Source organism: Triticum dicoccoides, chromosome 4B (assembly GCF_002162155.2).
Source record: "Triticum dicoccoides isolate Atlit2015 ecotype Zavitan chromosome 4B, WEW_v2.0, whole genome shotgun sequence".
Classification (NCBI taxonomy): domain Eukaryota; kingdom Viridiplantae; phylum Streptophyta; class Magnoliopsida; order Poales; family Poaceae; genus Triticum; species Triticum dicoccoides.
In genome coordinates, this window is record NC_041387.1 from 292,402,589 (window position 1) to 292,416,512 (window position 13,924).

A 13,924-nucleotide genomic window follows, 5' to 3' on the forward strand; every position below is an offset into this window, starting at 1 on the left:
CTTGCCGACCCCTTTCCCCTTTCGCATCCGCATCATTGCTACGGGAATGGGGAAGAAGCCCATGGAGAAGGGAAGCAGGTGGCTGCAGTGAAGGAAGTGGCCGTGGAGGGGAGCAAGAGGGTAGAAGAGCTGAACAAGAAGCGGATGGAAGATGTCGTCTTTCTTCTGTTGACCTTGAGCCGCCCAGTTCTCCGGGCAAGGTACAGATATTTGTGGGGAAGGCCTGTCCCAAAAGGGCAAAGAGCGCCTGTAGTTTATGTGGATGGGCAAGAAGATTCGCCAAACTCGTATTGATTCTTCTACGCTTATTTCATCTGCGGCCTCTGTCTCCCCTTCTCTAATTTCTTCAAGGCGATCATGACCATATATGGGTTCCATCTCCTCGACTTTACGCCGAATGCAATGGCGACCATGACCATCTTTGTGCATTTGTGCGAGAACTTCGTCAGAGTCTTAATGTGGATCTACTCCGGCATTATTTTGTTCCGCGGGTGGAAAACAAGGGCCACCCCTCTGGGAACATTAGCTGGATGCCGCGGTTGGTGAGGAAACTCTAGGATTATATCCTTGGAAGGCAACGGGAAAGGTGGGATGAGTGGAGAGGGGACTGGTGCTGGATCCAGGATGAGGAAGCCCCCGAGTTCTGTGAAGCACAGATGGCGTGTGTTGAACGCAGCAAGGAATGGAGCTCTCTCGGCCTCACTGAAGATAGGCTTCACCCGACAATCAACAGGATTACCCGTTTGAAGGCTGTCGGGTTAACCATTGAACATGTGGGGTCAGATTTTCTCCTCCGTCCCATTTCACTGTTGCAAGCGAGGGACAGGTCCGCTTGGTTGTATGGTGATGTTGCAGATAGTATAAGGTTGCTCCCGGGATTAGCCAGCAACTTATCAGTCTATAGCTATGCCTGATTATGCGACCAGTTGTCCGGCCACTTTGATCTGTTCAAACTCCCGAAAACCGTGATCCGTCTGAATGTCAATTCAGCCCGGAATCATATACTAAAGTGGATGCCGGACTGCAATGCTCATGGGGTAGCAAGCGATTGGCAGCTGCCCACCTTTGATGAAGAGCTCCAGTGGCCGAGCACCTTGGCAGAGAGGGCCACCAAGGTTGAGGGTGTGATGTATAAACGCACCTCCTCTGGGAGGTGGCGTATATTTTGAGGAGAGTTGACGAGGATAAGGCGGCCCATCTTGCGGATATGGCAAGGGCCACGAAGGCTGGAAAGGGCAAGGTGGAAGCTGAGGGTGAAAGCTCTTCTCGTGGCGGCAGTGAGGCGCAAGTCACGGAAGGGGTTGACGGGGAAGAGCTTACTGGGGACGACATTGCCGGACTTGATGCCTTAGCCATAGTGGCAACAAGGCTTTAAGAGGAGGAGGTAGGCGAGGTGGCAGGGCTCGCGGAGGAGTTGCTAGCTGTTGGGCATCAAGCCCGTGAGCCAATCCTAGAGTAGCGCCCCCGTAGGCACGCTGGCAATCATGGAGCAGCAGTCCCCAATCCAGCGTCGGTCACCAAGAGGGTGAAGAAGACCACCACCAAGGTCACCAAGGTGGAGGTGGCGCTTCGTCAATCTCCTCTTCTCGCCAGGATCAAGACCTCTTCCGCCAGACGAGCAGTGGATGTGGAAGATGATTCCGGCTCTAGCTCGGGCTTGAGTTCTTCATAGAGCTCGTCTCCACCTGAGCCCCCGGTGCCACGCCCAGCGCCAAAGCTACTGGAGAGCTCTACTCCTCCACCCCCGAAGAGGAGAAGGGATCCCTCACCTCCCATGGAGTTCAACTTGACCTCCATGCTTATTGAAGAAGAGTAAGGAAGATTCTTCTTTTCATGAACAGCTCCGCTCTGCTTGATTATCCTTGTTGGCTAACCTCTTATTTTGTTGTTGTCACCAGGGAAGTGGAGGAGGAAACGGAGACCCTCATCTATCATCTCCAGAAGGAGATCTGACACCTTGGATCACTGAAGGCCGCGGAGAGCCCGGCCTTGGCAGAGAGCGACGCGGGAGAGCCCGTGCCGAGTCCTTAGTTCAGCCCTCTGCCCGAAAGCGGGGACTTGGTTCTCCCTCCCAGTAATGGTGGTGAGACAACACAAGGCGAGCCCCACCTGGAGGGGAACGTATCCTCTACCGATCGAGTCGAAGATCCTCCGGCAGAGCCCTCCATGTGTGGAACCGTGTAGAGAGCTGCTGGGGTTGCCTCGGCAAGAGGTGAAGTGCAGAGCCCGGCAACAGGTACTGCCGGGGAAATTGAAGTTCCTACCTGGTAGGCTTCTCTCGGTACTCCACTTATATTCTTCTCTCTCTTCCTCTTTTTTTATTACTTCTTCTGATTTCTCCATCACCTCAAACTTTTGCTTCTTTGGTGTCTTCTATTCTCCTCATCTGTAGACCCCCAAGCTGAAGAGCCAGAACCACGGGAGGTGGCAGCCGACATAGGCAAGGCTGTCACGGGCGAGGCTATTGAGATTGCTGCCACAGAGGGGCAGGGCCTTGCTACCGGGGATGCCCAAGATTCCTTGGCGGTAGTGGACCAATCTTCGAAGGAGGCCCTGGAAAAGGAGGTGGCGGTGGAGGTGAAAATTCCCCTCCAGAGCATGGATCCACTCCCCTCCCCTAGAGTCCTTACGGACAGTCCGCCTCCTCCTTCCAACATGTTGGCCATGGTGCTGTCTTCGTTTGGGACTGGAGCCTCCGGCCCATCCTTGCTGATGAGCGCTAAGCTTGACGAAGAACTGCAATGCCTCTTGGCACCACTGTACCAACAAGCTGGGGAGGCCGACGACTCTGGTGCTATTGCAATGGACTAGTCCTTCTTGGAGTCCATGGTGATGTCCGTAAAGGAGATGCAGGCCCGACACAACTAGAAATGGCAGGCGCTCAAGGAGCAGCATGAGTCCGCCAGCAAGATGAACCAGAAACTCAAGGATAAATGTCTGGACCTGCGCGAGTGGCATGACAAGTAGTTCAAGGTGCTCCTGGGCAGCAAGAGGCGCTCCTGATGACGCGGGAAGACATCATGGCCCGCGAGGCGCGCCTGGCGGACCGCAAGGCATCCCTGGACTCCAGAGAACAAGAGATTTCCATCCGAGAGGAGAAGCTAGAAGCCACTCTTCATGACAAGGATGACGATCTGGAGGCCCTTATGCGCCAATGCACCAAGGATCTAGAGAACAAACACGGAGCAGCTTGGACGCCATTGCCACTGACTCTACTGCCCAACTAAAGAAGCTCATTGATGACCTGGCTGCTGCATCTGCCACCAAGACTGACCTTGACCAGCAGGTGGCTAAGCCGACGGAAGATCTTGCTGGGAATGCCAGGAGTTGGAAGCCCTCAAAGAGAAAACACGGAAGGCAAAAGTTCTCTTGGCCAATGTGCAGTCGCAACTCTCCTCCAAGGCTCAGAGTCTCGATACCGCCAACAGCACCATTGCCGACCTGAAGGCCAAGATCGGATCCTTGGAGAGCGCCGCAGAGTCCACTAAATGCCGTCAACAACTCAGGCCAAAGATTTGGATACTGTTAGGCGCCTCCGGAAATATGCAGAAGCCAAACTGAAGAATCAATTTGAGCAAGTCGCCCTTTGAATCAAGAGCCTGATCGACATCGCCAAGCGCCTTGCTGTCCAAGCTACGACGATGGGTATGGATGGCCCAACTTTCTAGCTTAGCCAACATGAGGTCCCAAGCGCCAAGTTGGGAGTCTTCTTCAACGAGTTTTTACAGAAGCTAAAGGTGTATGAAGAAGGGAGTGCCGAGTGCTTCGCGACCGAGTCCCGAAAGCTTGCCCGCGATACCCTCTTCATGATTCTGAGCAACATCGCGTGCCGCCACCTGGACCTCGATCATAACGATGGATTCAAGAAGCTGGCAGTAGGTGCCGATGTCACAACTGCTTATGAGAAAGCCACCCCTTGAGCTGCCAGCGCCCTCCATATCATAGCTGCCTCGCCTGGCCCCCAGACCAAGTAACAAGTCACCATCGCTCCTATGTTGCCCTGTAATAAGACATGATGTTCATTTTGTGTTCCGGCACTATATCTCTTGTGTTTGCGTAAAATTGTTACTCTTTGTTGAATCTTTAAATGCGCGTTTATCCCTTTGAGATTTTTATACTTGCGTTTGCATGATCAATTCCTATATCTGTTCTGGATGCCTGCCAGTATCATATTGCCACAATTGTCGTAAGGGTCTGGCCCTTAGCAGTCATCTTGGCGTGGATGCATCCCGGCAGGTATTTCCTAGGTAGCTCTCGATGCAGCCTCTCGTCATGTGAGCATGGCTCGGGACAAGACGAGGGTGTGATCAAAGAAACTGGCCAAGGTTCCATCACATTAAGGTTGTCACAATACGAACGCTGCTAAAGTCAAAGGGGTAAATAACCGCAAAAATCTAAATGCATCGACCAGATAGGATGGCGTAAACTTAGACTTTTATTCTAGGTCCCTTCTTTCTCCACCGGGCCATGCATGCTTGGTTTGCTTATGACGCTCGGAGGAGTATAGCTGAATAGGTGTCTTCCCTTGTTCCCGGCAGAGACCAATACACGCCAGGTGTGTCTCGCGGGTAGTGGGGTACGGTGTCGGGCCCTTTCGTCCCTCCATTCCTTCCACCCTTCCTCTTCAAAATAGCCAGGTGGCGGCTGTCGTGCGTATCGTATCCATGCAAACGGCCTTTTCGTAGCATGTTAGCTGAGGCATCATCTAATGGATTCATTCCTGTGCCTCGCTCTGGATTCCCTGAAATAGAGTAAGTACTGGACCGAGCATCGCACGGAAATCATCGACGTTGGTGATGCCAGGGCCAAGACGGCTTGACTGCTGGTGAAGGGAAGGGATGGGAAAGAGAGGGGCCTTCCACTCACGCGCATTGCCTTCTTCCCTTGGATGACGCCGGATAGCAGGCTCGTTGCGCGGGTCATTGAGGGGAGCACATCATTGTTCTGCATCAATCCCCGCTGTAACCATGGCTACGGCGGGATACAGTAATGAAGTAAAGCGGGCGTGGAGGTGGCTTCGCTTGGTCTTCGCGTCTTTGTAGGCATCGTGGATGCCAAAGGCTTCGAGCGGGTTACCGTAGATTGGGCACACCACCCACACCGCCTGGTTCAGGCAAACGCTCCCCCTACCTGGCGTGCCAAAGATGTCGCGGGAAACCACAGCCACCTATGGGACCAAGGGGCCCCTTGCTGGTTCGGCAGGGTGGATGTCTTGTTTCACAAAGAGCAGAGGAGCGTGGGGTAGCATGGTAGGGATCACACGAGCAATTTTACCCAAGTTTGGGCCGCCGCGAGGCATAAAACCCTACTCTTGCTTTGGTGGATTGATGGTGGAAGAATGGTGGTGGAGTGTAGTACACTTGCCCGGCAGGGGCAATAGTGGCTACGTGCGTATGGGCGTCTAACTCTCCAGCCTTGTGAGCCGAACCCCTTCTACGATTGCCATAGGCCTCCTTTTATAGGTTAAGCGGTCACTACAATGGCAAATCAGTCATTATACACAAATAAGATAGCAAACACTGTTATCATCCCTAACTCTGCAGTCTGACAGGGCGCATTAAATGCGCCGCTCAATGACACACTGTTGTTCGCCCGGCAAGACTTGTCGGGCTTATTTTACCAGCTCCACGCCGGTTTGTTCGACATCAGAGGACGAGTGTCATCTGTAGGTTTTCCTATAGAAAGGGGCTGCCATGTGGCGAGTGGTGGCCACTTAATCACTTTGCGGCTTGACACCGCACTGATCCATGATGTGGGTCGTGGGGGAGTGGTTGATGAGGTGTTTCTTGCCTCGGTGAGTCCCGGCATGCCCTGTCGGGACGTCTTGGTTGCTTTCTTCTGGGGATGCCCGACCAGGGGAGGCTTTTCTCCTGGTGGTATCTGGCTCCTCTGGCTTGATCTTGGTCTTATTGTTCTCCATGTTGTTCCTTTCAAGATCTTGGTCTTTTGTTCTCTGGAACAACCTGATGTCGTCCGTGCATAAGTTAGGAGAAAATATATAACCCTGTCTATTTCCCCGACATTAGGTGGGAGCGCGGGCGGCGCGGCGGCAGTGTCGGAGGTGATCACTAGGCCGCCTGCGGTCTTAATCCTAGTGAGGGGCACTTAGGTTATACTGGGCTGAAGTCTGTAATAGACACGAAGCATGGTGATCAACCGTGGCCTACCCTCTCTTCACCCGTGGTGATGAAGGTAGGCCGCGGAATTGGTCCGCCATTAGTTATAGCGGATCCCCTCTTTTGGGGTATCGCTTGCCTTGTGTATGGGCGGGTTCCTTGTACCCGTGCATGCTTCTTCACAGGATGACATCCTTCTAGCGTCGGGTTGATGTGGACGATCATGCTCTCTGTGAAGTCTCCCGAAGCGCCTGGTGCCGGCCATGGCTGCCGCGACAGGGGCTCTAGCAATGACAGACGTGCCTCTTCGAGCGATAGCTACGAGGAAGGTGGAAGCAACCCACGACGAATCAAGAGCGAGGATAATCACTCCGACGTGTTGTGATTGCCGGCAACACCATCATCACCGGTCGGGCCTCGGCAACGCCACCATCTGCACCTGCCCCTCGGTTTCTTCCTTCAGCCCGAGAACGGTGCCCTCCTGATCCTAGGGAGGCACCGAATCCTAGCCAGACCTTCCCTATGTCTTCTTCGTCTCCCCTGCGGTTTCGAGGAGGAGGGGAACAGAGCAAAGGCATCATGGGGCACTTATCTCTTTTCAGTCCCAAAATATGTAGGCATTGGCCAAATTTTAGTCTAAATTATTTAATCTTCTTTACCCATGTTTGTGTTTTGTAAGATCTGTACTTGCTTATTAGCATATTAATGAAAAAGACAAGCCTTGCCGGGTACTTGTGCATGTATCACATCCATGCAGAGGTGAAATGCATCTATACATTCAAGTAAACAAGTTTTCCCCGGCAGGCTATCCTGCTGGTACCCTTAGTTTGTTGCCGCTAGGCAACGCCTGCTGGGCACGAAAACACAAAGAGGGACTAGCCCCCCGCCAAACCTTTTCCGCCAAAGGCCACTACGACCATCCAGACTGAAGCAACGTTCGAGTCAAAGGATGGGAGCACCTATGTGATGTGGAACATCCTTCCATCATCTCCATGGACTCTACATCGACACATCCAACCCCACGAGGACCCATGACGAGAGCTCGAGCACATGCTATTCAATCCGAGGTTAACTCTCTCCTTGTTGAACTTCCCTTTGACACACTAGAGACATGGCTACTACCTTAAATGGATATGCTTTGTGTGCTTAGGTACCAAGAAAGTAACCAAGGAGAAGTTAAGACGCAAGACGAACATCAAGAGCATGTAGACGATCTGCCCAGCCCAGAAGGACCGGAACAACCGCCCAACCACTGCCCGGGCGGAACAACCGGCCAGCTACCGCCCAACAACCGGCCCACCTTCTGTGATCGAGCGGAGCAAGGCCGGAGCTGCACCGGTTTTACCGGTTTCTGCCCAAAGACCAGAACAACCGCCCCGACAACCGGTACAACCGCTGGCCCCTTCGACGTCCCTCTCCAGAAGCTAGTGCCGGACCTCCCAGCGGTAGTACCGCCTTCCATGTCCGGAACTACCACCCATCATGAGCTCCCAGTGGAACTACCGGCCACATGACCGGTAGTACCAGCCTGCCTACGCGTAGTGCAAGGGGTTTTCGCCCCATGTATCCTCTGCCACTTACCCCTTTGTGGCTTAGCACTATATATACTCGTCTCCTAGCTTCGTATTAGGGTTAGCATTGGTTTAGCTCATATTTTGTGTGAGAGCCTTGCTCATCCACTTGATTACTTCTCCTTGGAGCTCACGACCTCTTCGGAGAAGATCCCCCAAGCGGATTCAAGACCCCTTTCTAGGGAAGACCATCAAGACCTCCTCACGGAGAAGAACGGTTCCTTTGTATCCTTACCTTTGTTGATTGTGGATCATGTGTTACTCTTTGTGTTCGGTGATCTAGCGCTTGTGCGATTGATTCCTTGTCGGTTTAGTGATTCTCTCTCGTATTCCCCGTGTTACCCCTTTGTGCTTCCGCGTGTTCTTCGTGATTCCCCGTAGGATCCACTCCAAACATGAAAGATCGTCACCATAGGGTTCCACCCTACATCATCTTGGTATCATGAGCCACGTTGATCATGTTTTTGGAGCCCCTACCCCGTGTTTTCTAGCTTGATTTTGTTGTTTTTGTCCTAAATCCGAAAATCCCCACCAAAAATAGCCCCCAATTTTTTTTGTGATCTGTTGGTTTGATGATGTTTTGTTGATTTTGATCCGTGGATTTGCTTGGTTTCAAGTGGATCTAGCATTCCCCCAAGTTTCCCCTCTTGCCATCCACGAAATCCATCCAATTTTGCCCCCGAAATCATCCATTTCCGCCCCAAAATCGCACCCCGATTCGATCTGTGACGAATCCCGACATGAGCGGTACAACCGCCCCTCCAAGCGGTACTACCGCTGAGTACCACAAGCGGTACTACCGCCCCTCCGAGCGGTACTACCGCCCATGCCAGTTTCAGCATTCTGAGTTTGATCATTTTCATCATAACTTCCACATCCGGAGTCCGATTTTCGCGTTCTTAGCTCGTTGAGAAGCTATTGACATCCCCCATCCACCTAGATATACTACAACATCATTAGACACCATCTAATTTTCCAAACTTTGGCATCTTTGCCTAGGTCTTTCACCACATCATCCGGTATACCACCTCCGCTTTCCGCTACCACCATTGTTGCTTTTGGTCTTTGAGAATTTGAGTTGTGGTTCCCGTGTCCTATTGTGTTTCGGCTATATAGGTACGGTTCAACGTCAACATCACCACCGCTCATCTTTGCCAAGGACTCATCATCACCTAGGACGGTAACTTCGACGACATCTTTGTTATCCCATGCCATTGCATTGATAACCACATAGCCTTACTTTTGCGTTGCTTACCCATCGAGACTAGCCATTGAGTATTGCCGGCAACGTGACTTGTGCACATTAGTTATCATACTCCATAGCATACATACCATACCAAAGTGGTGCATATCTGTAATCAACTTGTGTGTCACAAAGTTGTCATCGCATACACAATTGCTATCTTTGTTCGTGAAGTTTTCATAAGAAAAGAGCTCAAAATAGAAAGAGCCACCCAAGCTTTTAAGCAAAAGAGAAAGATAAGCAAAGAACTTAGAAGCAAGAACCATAGCATCATACTACATTAAGATTGTCACATAAGATCATCTTGGATTATAGCACCAAAATACCATACATATAGCATACTTGGGATAGAGGTCGTTGCATTTTTTGCCTAGTAGGTTGTGCACAAGAGCATTTTGTGCAATCGTGCTAGTGTCTCTCTAGTATTGTGCAACAAGAGCATTTTCGTGGATTCCACATTTTGGCTCACTTTTGGTTTGCACAATCCCAATTATCTATTTGCGTGTGTGTTTCCCTGTACCACTACTTGCTTGGTCTACTTGTTGCATTTGCGAATTTGCGAATCTTTTTCAACATATTTGAGTCAAACTAACGATTGCAATCAATTTTGTGCCACCATCCTAACCAAGCTCCACCATAAGCTTTTATTTGTGTAGGTGTGAGAACCGACAAGAATTGGTACCAATAGTGCTATTTCATTGTCCGCATTTGAGTGAACTTGATTCATCATCAACATCGGTCAAAGGTACATTGGTATAAGTTCTTTTCCTTCTACCACTCACATTTTTGCTTCAAATGATGGATAGGCCAAGTACTTCTACCAACCCACTATTCATTGAGCAAGACGACGACATGTCATCATACGTCACCAAGAGCCACCTATTTGTGCACAACGAACGTTGCATCAAGAGCAACAAGCAATGAACGACCGCATCGACAACCTCGGCACCGACTTGCGACTCTCCGAGCAACGTACACGAGACTACTTCGACAACAAGCTCGACGCGCACAAGCAAGAGAATGATGCAAGAATGGACGAGATACGTGCCTTGTTGGTGAACCATCCCCCTTCAACTTCTTTATACTCAAGACGGAGCCACTCAAGTCGACACTTCGACGACTCCTTCTACAGCTGAAGTACACCGTCATCAAACACCCTTCAACGAGCCACGCGGCAAGACCATCATGCATCTCGCAACCCGCTACACGTCAGGCATTCACAAGAGCAAGTCGATGAGCAAGTTCCTCGTCCTCAATCAAACCAAGTCGCTTTTGCTCAAGCTCAATAACGACAACGTCTTCGTCGTCAACAAGAAGAAGAACGAGCGCGTCTACACCAAGAGCAACAAGACGCCGAGGCCCAACGTCTTCAACAACAACAACGAGAAGCACAAGCTCTTGAGGCGGAACGTGCCCTTCAAGAATCAAGTCGAGCAATCGCAAACCGCAATCGTGAACGGCATAATCAAGAGGAAGCCCTTCCAGAAGAAATCCAAGAGAGGAACTATCAACCGCGCGTCCAACGTCAAGTCCCTCAAGCTCCTCCATAAGCTCGTCAAGCTCCACCTCAACCTCAAGTTCAACAAGAGCAAGTTGATCATGGACTTCCTCCATGCCAAGAGCAACATGAGGATTATTACCCTCCACGTCAAGGGCGTCATCATCACCATCGTCAACAACACAATGAAGAGCAACGCTATGGCAAGCTCAAATTCACAATGCCCAAGTTCAATTTAAGCAATGATCCGGAAGAGTACCTCTCATGGGCATTGAAGGTCGACAAAATCTTTCATTTGCACAACTATGAGGAAGAGAAGAAGATCGCTTTGGCATCACTAGAGTTCCAAGACTATGTGCTCATATGGTGGGAACAAGTCCTTGAGCGCCGACAAGCAAGAGGTGAACCTCCAATCACCACTTGGGCTCAAATGAAGGATGTCATGCGAGCACGTTTTGTGCCCACCTACTACAACCGCGATCTCTTCAAGAAACTACAACTCCTCAAGCAAGGAACAAAGAGTGTTGAAGGATACTACAAAGAAATGGAGATTGCCATGATTCGAGCAATGTCACGGAGGATGATGAACAAACTATGGCACGATTCTTGAATGGACTCAATCATCCCATCAAGAAGATCGCCGACTTCCAACCCTACTCCAACCTCATTGAGCTCGTACATCAAGCTACAAAGGCGGAACGTCAAGTGCAAGATGACTTCAAGTACGACAAGTACTCATCCAAGACCTACGGCTTCTCCAACACCCAAGCTTCAACAACTCCTCCAACATCTACATCAACCAAACCTTCTCCAATCAACGACGACAAGCCGAGTTACAAGAAAACTTCGTCAAGTTCAAGTCGTCTTCCTCCTACTACAAGCAACTTCAAGCCGCGTGCTTCTTCATCTACTCCGACCGATGAGACCGTCAAGACAAGCTCCTTCAAGTGTTTCACTTGCGGCGGCCGAGGCGTATGAATGCACCAACAAGCGCACCATGATCCTCAATGAAGATGGCACATATGACTCCATGAGTGACAAGGAGATGGAAGCTCTTGAGCAAGTGGCCATGCACCGGCGCGTGAACGAGGATGATGATGATCAAGTCTTTTGTGATGAAGATATGAGCCCTGCTCTTGTTGTCTCCAAGGTCTTGACTCTTCAACATCAACAAGAAGAAGACCAAAGATGCAACATCTTCCACACCAAGGCTGGCATCAATGGAAGGTCCGTCAAGGTCATCATCGATGGAGGTAGTTGCCACAACTTGACAAGTGAAGAACTATGCTCGAAGCTCCAATTGGTCAAGAGGAAGCACCCGCAACCCTACAAGGTTCAATGGCTAAGTGACTCTGGTAGTTTTCCACCTCCTTCTTGGTAGGCCATGGCAATTCGATCGTGGTGTCATCCACAAAGGGCGCACCAATCACTATAGCTTCAAGATCAAAGGTAAGGAATATGTTCTACGACCTATGTCTCCCAGTCAAGTGATAGCCAACAAGCAAGCCACCCATCGTGCAGAGAAGAGTGAGAAAGTGATCCACCAAAAAGTGAGTGAGAGCCACAAGCCAAACTTGAGCGCCTCTTTGCCTAGAGAGAGAAACCTCATACTATTTGCCACAAAAAGTGAGATGAGAGAAGTGTGTGAGAACCCATCGAGTGTGATGCACTTTGTCCTTGTGTGCAAGGATGGGGAACCTAACACTAACACCCCTCACGAGCTACCTTTAGTGTTTCAATCTCTTTTACAGGAATTCCAAGATGTTTTCCCCGATGAGCTACATCCGGGTCTACCTCCTCTCCAAGGCATTGAGCATCGAATTGACCTCATCCCCGGAGCACCACTTCCAAACAAAGATCCATACCGTGTCAATCCCGAAGAAACCACGGAGATTCAACGGCAAGTACAACAACTAATCGACAACGGTCATGTACGTGAAAGCTTAAGCCCTTGTGCCATTCCCATTATACTTGTGCCTAAGCCCGATGGAAGTTTCCGCTTGTGTTCCGATTGTCGACCGATAAATGCCATCACTGTTTGCTATAGGCATCCTATTCCTCGCTTAGATGATATGCTTGATGAACTTAGTGGAGCCAACTTTTTCTCGAAAATTGATCTTAAAAGTGGCTATTATCAAATCCGCATACAAGAGGGTGATGAATGGAAAAGTGCTTTCAAAACAAAATTTGGCTTATATGAGTGGTTAGTTATGCCTATGGGTTTATCGGAGGCTCCTGGTACTTTCGTGCGTCTTATGCATCATGTGCTTCGCCCTTATATTGGAGTCTTTGTTGTGGTTTACTTCGATGATATTCTTGTGTTTAGCAAAACCATGAAATAACATCTTAATCATGTTAGGGCTGTTTTGCAAACCCTTCGCAAGGAAAGTCTTTATGCCAACATGAAAAAGTGCACATTTGGTGTTGACAAAGTGGTTTTCTTGGGTTTCGTTGTATCTTCCAAGGGTGTCCATGTTGATGAAACTAAAATTGAAGCAATTAAAACTTGGCCCCAACCCACCAATTTGCAACAAGTGCGTAGTTTTCTTGGTCTTGCGGGTTTTTATCGTCGCTTTGTGAAAGATTTTAGCACTATCGCCGCTCCTTTGCATGCCTTGAGTAAGAAGAATACTCCTTTTGTTTGGGGACCTTTGCAATCCACCGCTTTTGATGAGCTCAAGTCTTTGCTTACTCATGCTCCGATTCTTGCTTTGCCCAATTTTGACAAAACTTTCGAGGTTCATTGTGATGCAAGTGGTACCAGAATTGGCGGAGTTTTGATTCAAGAAAAACGAGCCATTGCATATTTTAGTGAAAAACTCTCCGGTGCTCAACTTAACTATCCCATATATGACAAATAATTGTATGCTTTAGTACGTGTGCTACATGTTTGGGAACATTATCTTAGACCTCATGAGTTTGTCATACATACCGATCATGAAACACTAAAGTACTTAAAAGGCCAAACTAAGTTGAACAAGCGTCATGCCAAATGGAGTGAATTTATTGAATCTTTCCCTTATGTGATCAAGTACATTAAGGGTAAGGAAAATGTAGTTGCGGATACACTTTCACGCATATGCAGGCTTGTCACTAAACTTGAGTTGAATGTTATTGGCTTTGAGCACATAAAAGAGTTGTATGCTAATGATCCATCTTTTGCAACTCATTATGTTAAATGTTTGACGCATACATCTTGTGAACAATATTACATCAGGGATGGTTATCTTATGAGAGCTAACAAACTATGCATTCCCAAGTCGTCTCTTCGTTTGCTGCTTTTGCAAGAGGCTCATGGAGGTGGACTCATGGGACACTTCGGACGCGACAAGACTTTCTCCACGCAATCCAAGAACTACTTTTGGCCCAAGATGTTCCGCGACGTCTCACGCTTCACCACCCGATGCTCTACATGTCGCAAAGCTAAGTCTAAAGCTCAATCCCATGGTCTTTACATGCCTCTTCCTATTCCTTATCAACCTTGGGAAGACATTAG